We start from the raw sequence: 16,976 nt of genomic DNA, 5'->3' as shown, positions 1-16,976 counted from the left end.
TCTTGACAGTCCCTTGGACTGCAAGGAGATCCAACCAGTCCATTCTGAAGGAGATCAGCCCTGGGATTTCTTTGGAAGGAATGATGCTAAAGCTGAAAGTCCAGTACTTTGGCCACCTCATGGGAAGAGTTGACTCATTGGAAAAGACTCTGATGTTGGGAGGGATTGGGGGCAGGAGGAGAAGGGGACGACAGAGGATGAGATGGCTGGATGGCATCACTGACTCGAGGGACATGAGGCTGGGTGAACTCCGGGAGTTGGTGATGGACAGGGAGGCCTGGTGTGCTGCGATTCATGGGGTCGCAAAGAGTCAGACACGACTGAGTGACTGATCTAATCTGATCTGATGTTCTTATTGCTATATTGTTAATTGCTTTGGATTTATTTTTCATAGTCTTTTTTCTTCCCTTCCTCTTTTGTACTCTTGTGATTTGATGACTATCTTTAGTTTGTGCTTGTATTAGTTTCTTTTGTGTGTGTGTGTGTGTGTATCTATTGTAGATTTTTGGTTGGTGGTCCCCATAAGCAGTCTGTATGTATGCAAGATTGTTTTATGTTGCTGGTCTCTTAATTTCAAATGCATTTCCAATATCCCACATTTGTACTCTTCTCACAATTGCTGGTTTTGATATCATGTTTATGTGTGAATGATTTTCTACCTTTATTGCATGTTTGCCTTTACCAATGAGCTTTCCCATATGTAATTTCCTTGTTTCTCATTGTGGCCTTTTCTTTTCCTCTCCGAGAAGATCCTTTAGCATTCTTTTTGTAAAGCTAGTTTAGTGGCACTGAATCTCTTTGCTTTTGCTTGTCTGTACAGCCTTTGACTTCACCATTGAATCTGAACAAGAGCCTTGCTGGTAGAGTACTCTTGGCTGTAGATTTCTCCCTTTTGTCACTTTGAATATATCTTGCCACTCCCTCTGGCCTGCAGAGTTTATGCTGAAAAACATTCTAGGAATTCCTTTGTGTGTTATTTGCTACTTTTCCCTTGTTGCTTTTAATATTTTCTCTTTGCCCTTCAATTTTGCCAAATGTCTTGGCATGTTCTACCTTGGGGTTATCTTGTATGAGTCTCTCTTTGCTTCCTGAATTGGGTGACTGTTTCCTTTCTCATGTTAGGGAAGTTTTCAGTTATTATATCATCAAATATTTTCTTGGGCCCTTTCTTTCTGTCTTCTTCTGGGACCCCTATAATGCGAATATTGGTACATTTGATGTTGTCCCATAGGTCTCTGAGACTGTCCTCATTTCTTTTCATTCTTTTTTCTTTACTTTGTTCTGTGGCAGTTATTTCCACCTCTCTGTCTTCCCACTTATCCATTTTTCTGCCTCATTTATTCTGCTATTGATTCTTTCTCATGTATTTTTCATTTCAGATATTATATTGCTCAACTCTGTTTGCTAGTTCTTTATATCTTTTAGTTCTTTGTTAAACATTTCTTGTATTTTCCTGTTCTATTACACCACCCCATTCTTTCTCCAAGATCTTGGATCTTTTTTTTTTTTTAATCATTATTCTGAATTCTTTGGGGATAGGTTGCCTATCTTCACTTCACTTAGCTGTTTTTCTGGAATTTTATCTCGTTCCTTCTTCCAGAATACACTTCTCTGCCATCTCATTTTGTCTAGCCTTCTGTGTTTGAGATCTCTGTTCTGTAGGCTGCAAGATTATATTTCCTCCTGCTTCTGATGTCTGCCCTCTGGTGAGTGTGGCTGGTCTAAGAGGCTTGTGCAGGCTTCCTGGTGGAAGGGATCGGTGCCTACCCACTGTGGGTGGAGCTAGGTCTTGTCTTCTGGTAAGCAAAGCTGTGTGAAGGGATCAGTTTAGAGGCAGCTGTGGGCTCAGAAAGAATTTAATCAATCTGTCTGTGATGTGTACGGCTGTGTTCCTATCCAGTTCATCATTTAGCCTGAGACATCTCACTATTGGAACTGACAGGCTGTTGGGTGGGCCCAGGTCTTGGTGACAAATGGCAGTTTTGAGGAGAACTCATGCCAGTGAGTAAGCCCTGTTATTTCCTCTATCAGTGTCCTTGTCCCCACAGCGAGCCACTGCTGCCCCCTGTCTCCCCAGGAGATCCTCCCAGACCAGTGGATAGGTCTGACTGAGGCTCCTGTGAAATCACTGCTTTTTCCCTGGGTCCTGGTACACACAAGCTTGTGTGTATGCCCTCCAAGAGTGGAGTTTCTGTTTCTCTCAACCCTGTGGAGTTCCTGTGATCAAGCCCCACTGACTTTCAAAGCCAAAGGCTCTGGGGGCTTCTCTTCCCAATGCCAGAACCACAGACTGGGGGGTCTTACATGGGGCTCTGAACCCTCACTCCTATGGGAGAGCCTCTGTGATATAATTATTTTCCAGTGTGGGTCACTCACCTGGTGAGTATGAGATTTGAGTGTATTGTGAATGCACCCCTCCCGCCATCTTGTTGCGGCTTCTTGTTTGTCTTTGGATGTGCAGCATCCCTTCTGGTAGGTTTGAGTCTTTTTGGTAGATGGCCATTCAGCAGCTAGTTGTGACTTTGGTGTTTTTGTGAGAGAGAGTGAGCTCAAGTCCTTCTACTCCACCATCTATTCTCAAACCTCCAAAAAAAAAAGTGTGTCGAGTGGTTATTTCAAAGACAGTGCAGTGTGTACAGTGATAAGGAACAGTGTAACAGAGCATTCTTTTGTGGTAGGCAATGAGATTTATAGGCATTGTCTCATTTTAGTCTTCACTGCAACACTAAATGATAGATGTTTTTGAACTTATTTTTTAAATGAATTAATTTATAATTATACATAGAATAGTTGAATACATTAAAAAAAATCAAGCCATATAAGGAGAACTCAAACATGCATAATCCCCCAACTTCAATCCCCACCCTTGAGTAACTGCTGTTATTACATTGGTACATACCTTCTTTAACTTTCCACTAATTTAAATACAGATCTTTGTACCTGGAGAATTGAAGAGTGGTTTTCTAAATTGCTCCATTCTGGAAATGCCTCAGTATCACTGAGATAATTTTTTTCTATCAGTTCATAAAAATCAATATCTTTCCTGGTACCTGCTCCCAGCATCCCCCTATGTGCTTGTACCTGAGTTTACCTAGTCAGCTCCCTCTATTGATCAATTAGTGAGGTGAGTTATAATCTTCATCTGGGCACTGAGTACCTGGTCCAAGGCCACCCAACTGGAAAGTGCAGAGCTGGGCTCTAGCCCAAAATTCCATCTGGCTCCAAAGACAATAGTCATGACCATGGTAGTTTAAATGAACACAAACATAAAGGCTTGCTCTAAAGTCAGATAGAGACTCAGTATTTACTTGTTCACCACACATTTGTTCACCACACATTTCTTAAGCATCTAAGAAATGTGCCAAAACAAGTGACAGGGAATCTCCTCCTTGAAGTTTATTTTCTCTAGATGTCCAGTGACCCTCATCCCTCCTTCAGTTCAGTTCAGTTGCTCAGTCGTGTCCAACTCTTTGCGACCCCATGAATCGCAGCACACCAGGCCTCCCTGTCCATCACCAACTCCCAGAGTTCACTCAGATTCACGTCCACTGAGTCAGTGATGCCATCCAGCCATCTCATCCTCTGTCGTCCCCTTCTCCTCCTGCCCCCAATCCCTCCCAGCATCAGAGTCTTTTCCAGTGAATCAGCTCTTCACATGAGGTGGCTGAAGTACTGGACTTTCAGCTTTAGCATCATTCCTTCCAAAGAAATCCCAGGGCTGATCTCCTTCAGAATGGACTGGTTGGATCTCCTTGCAGTCCAAGGGACTCTCAAGAGTCTTCTCCAACACCACAGTTCAAAAGCATCAATTCTTCGGCGCTCAGCCTTCTTCACAGTCCAACTCTCACATCCATACATGACCACTGGAAAAACCATAGCCTTGACTAGACGAACCTTTGTTGGCCAAGTAATGTCTCTGCTTTTGAATATGCTATCTAGGTTGGTCAGAACTTTCCTTCCAGGGACTAAGTGTATTTTAATTTCATGGCTGCAGTCACCATCTGTAGTGATTTTGGAGCCCCCCAAAATAAAGTCTGACACTGTTTCCACTGTTTGCCCATCTATTTCCCATGAAGTGATGGGACCGGATGCCATCGTCTTCATTTTCTGAATGTTGAGCTTTAAGCCAACTTTTTCACTCTCCTCTTTCACTTTCATCAAGAGGCTTTTGAGTTCCTCTTCACTTTCTGCCATAAGGGTGGTGTCATCTGCATATCTGAGGTTATTGATATTTCTCCCGGCAATCTTGATTCCGGCTTGTGTTTCTTCCAGTTCAGCGTTTCTCATGATGTACTCTGCATAGAAGTTAAATAAGCAGGGTGACAATATACAGCCTTGACGTACTCCTTTTCCTGTTTGGAACCAGTCTGTTGTTCCATGTCCAATTCTAACTGTTGCTTCCTGACCTGCATACAGATTTCTCAAGAGGTAGGTCAGGTGGTCTGGTATTCTCATCTCTTTCAGAATTTTCCACAGTTTATTGTGATCCACACAGTCAAAGGCTTTGGCATAGTCAATAAAGCAGAAATAGATGTTTTTCTGGAACTCTCTTGCTTTTTCCATGATCCAGTGGATGTTGGCAATTTGATCTCTGGTTCCTCTGCCTTTTCTAAAACCAGCTTGCACATCAGGAAGTTCGCGGTTCACATATTGCTGAAGCCTGGCTTGGAGAATTTTGAGCTTTACTTTACTAGCATGTGAGATGAGTGCAAATGTGCAGAGGTTTGAGCATTCTTTGGCATTGCCTTTCTTTGGGATTGGAATGAAAACTGACCTTTTCCAGTCCTGTGGCCACTGCTGAGTTTTCCAAATTTGCTGGCATATTGAGGGCAGCACTTTCACAGCATCATCTTTCAGTATTTGAAATAGCTCAGCTGGAATTCCATCACCTCCACTAGCTTTGTTTGTAGTGATGCTTTCTAAGGCCCACTTGACTTCACATTCCAGTATGTCTGGCTCTAGGTCAGTGATCACACCTTCGTGATCATCTGGGTCGTGAAGATCTTTTTTTGTACAATTCTTCTGTGTATTCTTACCACCTCTTCTTAATATCTTCTGCTTCTGTTAGGTCCATACCATTTCTGTCCTTTATTGAGCCCATCTTTGCATGAAATGTTCCTTAGGTATCTCTAATTTTCTTGCAGAGATCTCTAGTCTTTCCCATTCTACTGTTTTCCTCTATTTCTTTGCATTGATCACCGCGGAAGGCTTTCTTATCTCTTCTTGCTATTCTTTGGAACTCTGCATTCAGATGCTTATATCTTTCCTTTTCTCCTTTGCTTTTCGCTTCTCTTCTTTTCACAGCTATTTGTAAGGCCTCCCCAGACAGCCATTTTGCTTTTTTGCATTTCTTTTCCATGGGGATGGTCTTGATCCCTGTCTCCTGTACAATGTCATGAACCTGATTCCATAGCTCATCAGGCACTCGATCTATCAGATCTAGGCCCTTAAATCTATTTCTCACTTCCACTGTATAATCATAAGGGATTTGATTTAGGTCATACCTGAATGGTCTAGTGGTTTTCCCTGTTTTCTTCAATTTGCCTACTATTAACTCTGCTGGCCCTTTGTCCTGCCTTGCCTGCCCCAGGGTGTTATCCTTGGTCCTCCCCCTTTGCCTGCTCACTTGGCACAGTCTTTGGAGTTCTGTCAGTCCATTCCTCTACCTGACAGCAGATGTCTTCATCTCCAGGCCTACCTCTCTCATCCAGCCCCAGGGTCGTGCTTCCAACTGACTCCAGGATGCCGCCTCTTGGATATCTCATAGATTTTGAGAATTCATCATGTCCAAATCTGACCTCAGTATCCTACTTTTCAAATCCATTTCTGACTTAATGAACTCTATCAGTGTTTTGGGGCGGTGCAACCTGGGCTTCTCAGTGCTCTTTTTGACCCTGCCTCCTTTTACCTCTGGCATCGATTTAGTCTATCATCCCTGCTTGTTCAATCTCCCAAAGAGCTCTTGGATTTGCCCTCTCCTCTCCACTGTCAGACCACTGTGAAACGTCAGCCCCTTCCCCTGAACTAGCACAGAAACCTCCCCCTCACCAGTTCTCCAAGCTCCTGAAGCCCCTAATCCATTCCTCTGTTAGCTTTCATTTCAGTGCTGAGATTACAGGTATAGTTGCTTCAGTCAACTAGCATGAACTGTGCTTCAGTCATCTGAATGTCTCTGGCACGTGAGGGTCTAGAACCCAGTTTCCCTGAATGTTTGCTGAGTGAGTGGTAGCACTGATGAGGTTTCCAGAAATAACAGATCAAACCACCAAGGAGGGTGCTTTAAGTGAGGCCTTCCCCTTTCTCATCAGGGTTTGGGTGAAAGAGTGGGAATAAGGATGAAGCAGAATGTCTGGCTCCTACACTTGAAGGTGTTGTTAAACTGACTGGGAATTCCGTACCATTAAGCTCATGCCACAGTTTTGCATTTTAGGAACATTGCAGGTAGTATCTTCTTCACTGTCTTTGTGTGGTGGTGATGGCAGGTCATCAATGCTTCCTTGTGTGTGTTAATCACACACATAGCAAATTTATACAATAAAAATATAACTGGTAGCAAAATATATAATATTGCTCCAGCTTTATTGCTTACAAGTACATTTTTATTTTCTCATCACATCCACTGAATGTTTTACTTTATAAAGCACTTTTTAGTACTGTAATTGGTTCCTAATGATCCAGGAAGCCCTGAGATTCTTCTGAAAAGCAGAGACATCCATCGCTTTCCATGCAAATTTCTGCACCATTGACAACAGAATTATAGGGACCAAAAAAAGAAAGAACGAAAAGACTCTGTTGTCTTTTTCATATTTTTTTGGTGAAGCAAATGTGATGCATCAGTCTGTTTTGTATGAAACAGAGCATCCAGGACTCCAGAGATTTTCATTATGCAGGACAATAAAAAAGCTTATGTTTCCCCCTTTAGAAACTGGGGTGTATTCTTTCAGGCCTATAGTGCAGCTGTGTGCAGGGAATTCAGGGGTATTTGTCACCCAAATTCTCATATTCAGTTGGATAATTATTTGTTCAAGGGCAAAACCAATGCTTCCCCAGGTTCCCAAGTATTGAGTACTAAGTACCAACTATGGTTTGGGAGATGACACAGATGTAAATTTGAGGATGTTGGGACTATTTTCATGAAACTGGTTTGTTTTCAAGTCATTTCTCTGCCTGTATCTTTGTTCATACATTTGCTTGTCTTCCCATCCACCCATCCAGAAAATGCTGAATGACATCAGAGACACTGTGATGAACTGAACAGACATATCCCATGTCCTCATGGAGATGAGCAAGGACATTTAGCACCTAAAAATTGGGCTTCTCTGATTTAGCCACTTCCTTAGATCCAAATTTAAATCACATTTCTTTCACCTTTCACATTTCTTTATCCTTTATTCAACAAGTGTTTATTTAGCGTTACTATGCTGGGGCTCATGCTGATGCCATAGAGAGAGGAAAACATGGGCACAGTCCTGGCCCTCAGACAGCTTAGCTGGTGGGAAATACAGAAGAATGAATGGCCACTGTAATACAATCTGGAAAGTGTGGTGATCCCAATCTGCATCTGGGCACACAAAGCGGGTTATGTATATCTGAACAGAACTGACAGCATGAGCAGTTGATCACTTCAGTCTCAGGAGGGGTAGGCAGGAGCCATAGGTCACTTGAAGGAGTATTCAGAACCGGAAAGAGAAACAGAGGCAGGGCTCTGGTGTCAGAGGACTTGTTTGCTTTAATGGGCTTTATCCTGCAGGTAATGGAAGTCCATTGCCTTCTGGATTGACCGTGCCAGCAGATGCGAGGGAGGGTGAGTTAAGGGGAATGAACTTGGAGCCGAGACCAGTTAAGGGGCCACTGCAATCGTCTGGGCAGGAGATGATGGAAGACCCAGGGGCAGCAGCAGAGAGAGAGAGTGGAGGTGAGGACACAGACTTGAGCAACATCTGGAAGCTGGAATTGTCTGGGTGGTGCAGGGTGAAAGACAGTGGTGATTCAAGGACCCCCAGCACTGGTGATTGAATGGTAGATGTAGCAACCACTGGGCTGAAAATACAGGGCAGCAGTGTTCGGTCACGCTGAATTGGAGGCACATGTGTGGCACTGAGAATACCTGGCTGTGGCGTTTATGACAAGTCTGGGCTGAAGGCAGGGATTTGGGAGCCATTAGCATGTAGGTCCAGAGAAGGCAATGGCAACCCACTCCAGTACTCTTGCCTGGAGAATCCCATGGACGGAGGAGCCTGGTGGGCTGCAGTCCATGGGGTCACTAAGAGTCGGACACGACTGAGCGACTTTACTTTCACTTTTCATTTTCATGCATTGGAGAAGGAAATGGCAACCCACTCCAGTATTCTTGCCTGGAGAATCCCAGGGACAGAGGAGCCTAGTGGGCTGCCGTCTATGGGGTCGCACAGAGTCAGACACGACTGAAGTGACTTAGCAGCAGCACTATGTAGGTCAGAGAAGGCAATGGCACCCCACTCCAGTACTCTTGCCTGGAAAATCCCATGGACGGAGGAGCCTGGTGGGCTGCAGTCCATGGGGTCGCACAGAGTCGGACACAACTGAAGCGACTTAGCAGCAGCAGCAGCGTGTAGGTGTTACTGAGTTGAGGGTGTGTGATGCCTTTGACAGATACTGAAAACATCGCACACCACCGCAGTGTTAACTCTGAGAATATTGATATTATCATGAATATTGATATTAAATTGAATATGCACATGTGCTTTCCAATGGTCCCCTTAGGGAGACACTTCTTATCTAGGTACTAAGAATGATGGGGTTTCTTCTGAGCAACAGAGTTTGCTTTTGTCTTTTTCTCCCCTAAAATTAATTATTTTATGATTTTAACATAACTAAATATATTCATTTTTAAAAGCTTACAGTTTATTGGTTATTAATAGTCACAGAGTTATGCAATCATCACCCCAATCAATTTGGGAACATTTTTGTCACCCCTCCCAACCCTCCTGTGCCCATTATTTCATTCCTTTTTATGGCTAACCATATTTCCTGGTATGGATACCTCACATTCTATCCATTCATCAGTTGATGAAAGCTTTTATCTTACAGACCAGCACTGCCCAATAAATTCATAATGCAAATCACAAATATGAGCCACATATGTAATTAAAATTTTTTTATATAATTACAAAATTTTAGCTGGTTTTTTAAAAAGTGCTGAGAAATAGGTGAAATTAACTTAAGATATTTTAACCCAACAAATCCAAAATATTATTTCAACATGAAATAATAAAAATTAACGGGAGAGTCAACATTTTATTTTGTACTAAGTCTCTGTAATACATTGTGTATTTTATACTTACAGTTCATCTCAGTGTGGCTATCCACATTTCACGAAGCTACCATTTTGGACAGCGTAGCTGGATCATGTAAACTGCTTCTGGTTTCTTTCTTCACTGTGGCTTCCAGGAAGCTTTGGACCAAATTCACAGTAAGCAATTTTTCTCTTATCAATAATATGATTCATGGCTCCAGCTTGCTTCTCTTGTTTTTGCTTTCCTTTTCTCGTTTTTAATGTATGCTACTTTATAAATTGCCCTAAATAAAGGTGGAAAATGACAAACGTCTTGAGAAGACTATCACTGACAAAAAGAAGATAAATGTTTCAGTCCCGCAAATGCTAGTGAGTTGATCTGAGGAATTGAGTTTAAGCATACTTCTTTAGATGCTGTTGCTAATTCTCGACCCACTTTCTCTGGCCCCTTTGATCCAATACCCAACCTTAGCAAGGCTCTGCACACATTATTTCTTCTAGATACTATCAAATAATGGAAATGAGTATAGCTGAGTGTGACTGGGAGACAGGGGCACCAGGAAAGAGGCCAAATATTACTTTCAATTAGTTTATCTAGATAACATTCAGTGATTGGGGAAAACAAAACCCAAACCAAAAGAGATGACCTCCTAAATGGCAGGAGAGAGCAAGCAAGACAAGCGGTCCCAAATGCATTTTCACTGAACACCTTCCCCGTGTCATGAAACTTTAGACTTCGCAAGTAAACCAAACATCCTTTCTCATCTCTGCCTTTCTATGTGCTCTCCTCGCCCCACCGTCCCTTTTCTCTCTCCTGCCTTCCCAAGCCTCAAGGCCTAGTTCAAGTACCCCTTCAGTGAAACCTCCCCTGTCCTGCTCCACAGGGCTTCGTCTTTATATTCCTCACCACACCCATGTATGTCTGCCCTGTACCAGGTGACAAGCACCAGTTCTCAGGCAGGAGTCAGGTCACCTGTGTTTCCAAACCTAGCATGGAAGCTGGTTCAATAGATGTTTGTCGTTGAGTTAAAGAAAGTGCAAACTTGCCGGTGCTCCCTGGGTGTGGGGCAGTGTGCTACGAGCTTCACGTGTGTTTCACATTCATTTTCACAAGCCTCTGAGGCTGCCTTCCCTGTTTGACAAAGAAGATGAGACTTAAAGGGAGGTTAAATAACTCACTCAAGGTCATGCATCAAGTCGGTGGCAGAACGTCAAAGATGCTTACCTTTGAGGAGTTCCTATCTGCAGACGAGATAAGCTTTCATGTCTTTTTTATAACAACCTCAAGAACTAAAGAAACGAATTTGCTTCAAATTGGACAGAGTAGGGATAGGTCTTTTCTGTCAGAAGTTTTTGATTCCTTTCAGCCAAGTTAGAAATGGTTACTATAGACTATCTCTGTATACCTTGCAGATACTTATTACCATTGCTTTGGGTAAAGGTCAGGGGAACTGGTAAGACGTCAGAAGTCATTTAACAAGTATATGACATCCCTCACATATGGAATCTAAAAATAAATGATACAAATGAGCTGACTTACAAAACAGAAAGATTCACAGACTTAGAGAAAGAACTTATGGTTGCCAGGGGAAAATGGGGGGAAGGGATAGCTACGGAGTTTGGGATGGACATGCACACACTGCTATATTTAAAATGCGAAACCAACAAGGACCTACTGTTATAGCACAGGGAACCCTGCTCAGTGTCATGTAGCAGCAAGGATGGGAGGGGAGTTTGGGGGAGAAGGACCCATGTATATGTACGGCTGAGTCCCTGTGCTGCTCACCTGAAACTATTACAACATTGTTAATCAGCTATATACCCCAGTACAAAATAAAAAGTTAAAAAACCCCCAAACTAGCAACTCATTAGATTTATGTGAAATTATTTTGCCTTATGGACTTTAAAAGCATTGTTGGACTTCTGTGACTGCCCACCACATTCAAATTCTGAATCATATTCCAAATCACTACTCACTTGTTAGAGCAAATAATAAAGCCTCACAACCGAAAAGCCTTGCTGAAACTTGTTAAGGCCTATGTTCATTAGTCCATTAATATCAGGCATAATTTCCAAAGGCCACATTCTAAGTGTGGAAACTGATTTATGGTCATTAGCTGGTATGCTTTTAGAATAAACTTCTATAAACTTTATGAAAGGTCAACAGAGAATGAACTCATGAATTTGCACATTGATTCATTAATAATGAAACAGTTCTACATTTCAGATTGCTCAGTGTATCTTGTTTTTAATATTGAAGACTTTTTGGTTCCAAGTGCTATTATGTCTTCTCATTTGAATATTTTTGCTAAGAATATTTTCTTTTTAAATAGGAAAGAAAGCTGTCATGGAATAAATGGGAAGTCTGAAAAACTGCACAGCTGCAGAACTGCCCCCGTCTAGCGAGCTCTGTATTCACTGGGACATTAGAAAGAGAATATTTTAAAAGCTGAGAGCTTTAGTGCCAGGTGTTATTTAGCTTCCACTCAACTAATTACAGTTCACCTTGGAAAATTCTGTAAAAATTTAAAGACAACTAGTTGCTTGGTTTAAATACAGGCAGGCACTGAATTTTCTGCTAGAAGCATTTTAGAATTCTAATTTTTAGTGCTTTCTCATAAAATGGAATACTTGTTTTTCTACTGTGGAAATGTAGGGTATGACACTATTTTGTAATTTTGGCTACAACTGTCGTATCTATCATGTTTATAAAAAAACAACCTATTTCCATTTGCTCTTTTCTCTTCACTGAGACTATAAAGTGGCTTATGGATAGAACAATACAAATGGGAAAACACTGAGAGATAGATAAGATTTTAAGGGATTCTGACCTGCTGACTGGCCCTGGGTTTGGACAGCATGGTTTTTTTGCCCGGTTAGCCTAAATCAATTTTGGTGTAAATGTGATTTGAGCAGGCTGCCGAGGGCAGGAGGTATGAGGACTGCAGGCATGTGGTATCCTCTCCTGGCTTGTTCCCTAAGAGGAAAGACAGTGGTTACCTCCAGACCAGGGGACCTCATACCCTACAGATTTCTTTCTCCCCATGTGGTGATGCTCTGAAAGACTCCAGCAGGTTTCCAGGCCCAGGGCCTAACCAGCAAACCCCCTTGACACACTGTGACCATATGTGACACCCATAGGAACCCTATGAGAAGATACAAAAATAGCATGACAGGGAACCCGATTTTTCTCGGTGTACTGGAAAGACTCGTACCTCCAGGTAACTCCTTTTCCTTTAAAAAAAAAACCTTTCTATTTTTATAAATATAAGATCAGGGAAATGTAGACATGTAGATCATAGAATCCTATAAAATTATTAGCTCTAAATTTGATTTCAAACTTCCTAGGATCAAAGTAAATTGGGAAACCCAATCAATTACATGATTCATACTTTTAAGGACCAGAATGCCAAGACTTTACTGAAATAAAACTATAGAATAAATTTGAAAATTTCCTGATGGTTCTTCACAAATGGAGCCATAGATGTTGGCCTTAATAATATCCCTAAAATAGAAAGGATAATTCTTTAAGTGGGGGATAGTATAGCTTAACCTAACTACTGACTTTGCTCTAGGAAGAAAGGAAATACTTAAATCACTATCTGTGAGCAGGTTAGATCCTTGATGGGTTCTAGAAGACGCTAATACACTTTAGAAGTTACAATAAACTTGTTTATCAATGGAGACCAGGGCCTTTTTCTTTATTCTTTTAAAAACAAACTGTTTAAACTGAAAAGAGTTAAGTTTATTTTTGAAGTCATATCCTAGGAACTTCACTTAATATTTCACATGTACTAGAATATTTGATTTTCACAGTTGCTGCATTATTATAGATCAGGAAATTGAAACAGATTGGTTGAATACTTCTTCTTGCCCAGGGCAACGGAAGTATAGAGCTGGAACTTGAACCCAGGTAATTGACCTGAGGTCTTCTTTCTTCCACTGTACTGATTAATGTTTCTCTACTCATTATCAAAGACAGACTTTGGTAAGGAAGAGAAGATGCTAACATTTTAGTTTACAAATATATATATATATATACATATACATACATATATATATATATATAATGTATAGCTTTTAAGGCACAAGAACTCCAAAATATATCCTAATGAAGGGTAAAAAAAAAGCTTTTGTACAAATCATCTTGGAAACTTCAGTAAATGCACCCTGCTTCTTTTCCTGTCATATAGATAGGGTGCCTTTTTGGAAAATTTAGGTTCCACTGAAATGGAGAAAAAGTTCAAATCAGCTAACAAGGTCCTCTCCTAAGTTTTAACTGAAGCTTCTTCCAAGATAGATCAGCAACCCTGTCCAGCAATTCTAAAGCCAGACCTGCTGTGTTTATTAGGCAATGTGGTCCTAGTGGAAAAAGCAAAGATTTTGGAGACAGTTTAAGCTCATGCTGGCATTGACTAGCCTGGTGATCTCATTTAATCTCTCTAATCCTGTCTTTTCTGAGAAAAAGACTATGCATCTTGTTGTGAAGGTTTGAGATAATATATCCAGTTCATGATCTGGTAGCTGCTCAAAAACTGGTTGACATTATTGTTCTTGTTACCATGATTACCAAGATGTAAGGAGAGGGATTAGCCTATATGATTAATGATGGTAATTCTGTTACTCAAGCTAGTTGCCTTCAGTGAAACTTTACTACCAAATACATCTAACATCCTTGTAAGCACTGTGAGAAAGCAAGATAAACACCAAGTTTCTGCTTTCAGCTACCTTACAATCCAGTAATAAGGGAAATCAAATAGATTTTGGAAGCAGTTTGGTTTGATGGAAGAAAGGCATCAAAGAAAGCAGTTAAGCACGATGGGCGTCACGGCTGGGACAAGCTGCAGGTCTCGACGGGCTTCCCAGGTGGCGCCCGTGGTAAAGAACCCACCTGCCAATGCAGGTAGATGCTGGAGACAAGGGTTCTATCCCTGGGTCAGGAAGATCCCCTGAAGAAAGGCATGGCAACCTCCCCTAGTATTCTTGCCTGGAAAAATCCCATGGACAGAGAAGCCTGGCTGGCGGGCTACAGTCCACAGGATTACAGAGTTGGACACGCCTGAAGCGACTTAGTGACACACACACAGGTCTTGAATGGCAGGAGGCAGAGTTCATTCTTTTTTTTTTTCCTCCCATTGCACAGAGTTCATCCTTAACTTGGTAGGCAAAGTTCTGCCAACTGGAGAGTGACCAGCAGAATCAGAATTTTAAATTAGGGAGCTTAATCAAGTGAAAAAAAATTAATAGGGAGTCTGGCTAATGTCAGTGTGAGAAAAGCAATGGACTGGGAACTATTCTTGCAAGACTAGTGGAAGAACCGAACCGGCCACTTGCTTTCTCTTTTGGGGTCTTTTTATGACTCAGGGAGTTGGTGGACTGAGGCTGAAGGTGTTTTGAGTAGACACGGAACATGGGAGAGAAGTTGATTGACTCCTTGGAGGAAGGCCATGATCCAGTACATCAGACTGTGCTACCAAGGTATATAAGCGCCCCTGTATCTTAGCAAACCACTCAAACAGCAAAGACAAGTAGTCCTCTTGTTAGACTCCAGATTCCTGGGCTTTGGGCCCCCACCCCCCAAAAAAAATCTCCAAAATAGCATTTTGATAAAATATCTAATTAAATGTCTGTACTTAAGAAGTTTAGTATGCAATGCAGTTCCAATTATTTTTTTAAACTGTTCTATTTTAGAATGTTTTATTATTAGTACATTAGGATTTATTTTAATCAGTCTTTTAACATACAGGATAGGAAACGAAAATAGCACTCCTATGGAATGCTAACGTGTCAGTAATTTGAAAAGATTTCCTGTGACTAAGTTTAAAACATCTTATTAATATATTATATAATTTCCACTAGAGAAGCTACATATCTTTCAGTGAGTAGAGAGTGATTTTAAAAGTTGGGGATATGATTCAGTAAACAAGCAGAAGAAAGAAATTCAAAAGCATGTAAATAATACATGTAAGGCTGTTCAGCAAATTATCTGACACATGTAAGTGTCCCAAATAACAGGCATTATTATTTTGAAAACCATTTAAATAAATAAATTTATTTAAAAATTATCTTGTCCAACTGGCCAAAGTAGCTCATATTTTGAATATAAAACTATTTATGCTAAAATAAGCTAAGTGTATTGTAAGCCTGTAGCAATGAGTCATCTAAGTTCATTAAATCAAAGAAAAAATTTTCTCATCTAGAGGCCAACATATACAATGATGCTGACTTTTCAGCAAGATGAAATCCTTCTTCATTAGCTTCAATTACATCTACAATACTGTATCTATGAAAGGATGGGGGTGTGCAGAAAGCACACTTAACTATTTCTGGAATGTTCTCAGCAACCAAGGTTAAAATAGTAAGTGGCTTCTTCTTAAACTTATTAAAATAACCAGAAAACTCTTTCCTAAGAATAATGATTAATCAATGCTGACCTAGACTTGAAAGTTTCTTTAATGGCTTTTGGTTCTTCCAAACTTTAAATTCCCTTTTTGACTGGTGGTCGGCAGAGAGTGAGAAGATAGGAAAATTTTAAGGCAGATTATCTTGAAATGTTCTGGAGCTTCCTAAGGTTCTGAAGTGGAACAATGTCCACTGTTCTTAAATCTCTAAATATAGGTGTGTAGACATATATTTGGGCTTCCCAGGTGGCTTAGATGATAAAGAATCGGCCTACCATGCAGGAGACCTGGGTTTGATTTCTGGGTCAAGAAGATCCTCTAGAGAAGGAAACGGTAACCCACTCCAGTATTCTTGCCTGGAGAATTTCATGGATAGAGGAGCCTGGGGGGAACAGTCCACACAGTCCATGGGGTCGCAAAGAGTCAGACACAACTGAGCGACTAACATACATATATTGAGAAAGACAAATATAACAACATGTAAATATATACATATAAATAACATATATATAAAGAATATTACATATATAAATAACATACATGTTTAAAAAGACAAATATAACATACATATATAAAGACAAATGTAAAGTCTAGTCACACAAAAATTATGATTCAAACATGGGATACTCAGGATTAAAAGGAAGATTCTTGTTGAGACTTTATTAGTAAGAGTAGTTAACAGGCCTTGTTGAATGAATTTGCATAAATTTTCTAGTTTAGCAAACAGGACATAAATCATCTTCACAGGTTTCTTGTCATTTCACGTAGGTGGTTTTACTTGGCTAATAACAAATCAGTCAGTGGATTCCATCAAATTAGGTGAGGTATTCAGCAGTTTACTGAAAGAAAAACAGAGAAAAAAACGGGCGGGGTGTTTGAGTTGACTGACTCATCTGATTGACCCAAACACATGTAGCTGAAGAATATATTGTAAACTCAGTCTTTGTCGTTCAGTAACTCAGTCATGTTCGGCTCTTTTCGACCCCATGAACTGCAGCACGCCAGGCTTCCTTGTCCTTCAATATCTCCCGGAGTTTACTCAAACTCATGTCCATTGAATTGGTGATGCCATCCAACCATCTCATATTTCTCCTCCTGCCTTCAATCTTTCCCAGCATCAGGGTCTTTTCCAATGAGTCGGCTCTTCATAGCAGGTGGCCAAAGCATTGGAGCTTCAGCTTCAGCATCAGTCTTTCCAATGAACATTTAGAACTGACTTCCTGATAGACTGGTTTGATTTCCTTGCTGTTCAAGGGACTCAAGTTTTCTCTAGCACCATTTTTAATAACCTTTATAAAATA

The sequence above is a fragment of the Bos indicus genome, chromosome 14, assembly GCF_029378745.1.
Source record: "Bos indicus isolate NIAB-ARS_2022 breed Sahiwal x Tharparkar chromosome 14, NIAB-ARS_B.indTharparkar_mat_pri_1.0, whole genome shotgun sequence".
Classification (NCBI taxonomy): Eukaryota; Metazoa; Chordata; class Mammalia; order Artiodactyla; family Bovidae; genus Bos; species Bos indicus.
The sequence above is the reverse complement of the archived record's forward strand: the minus strand, read 5'-3'. Positions refer to the sequence as shown.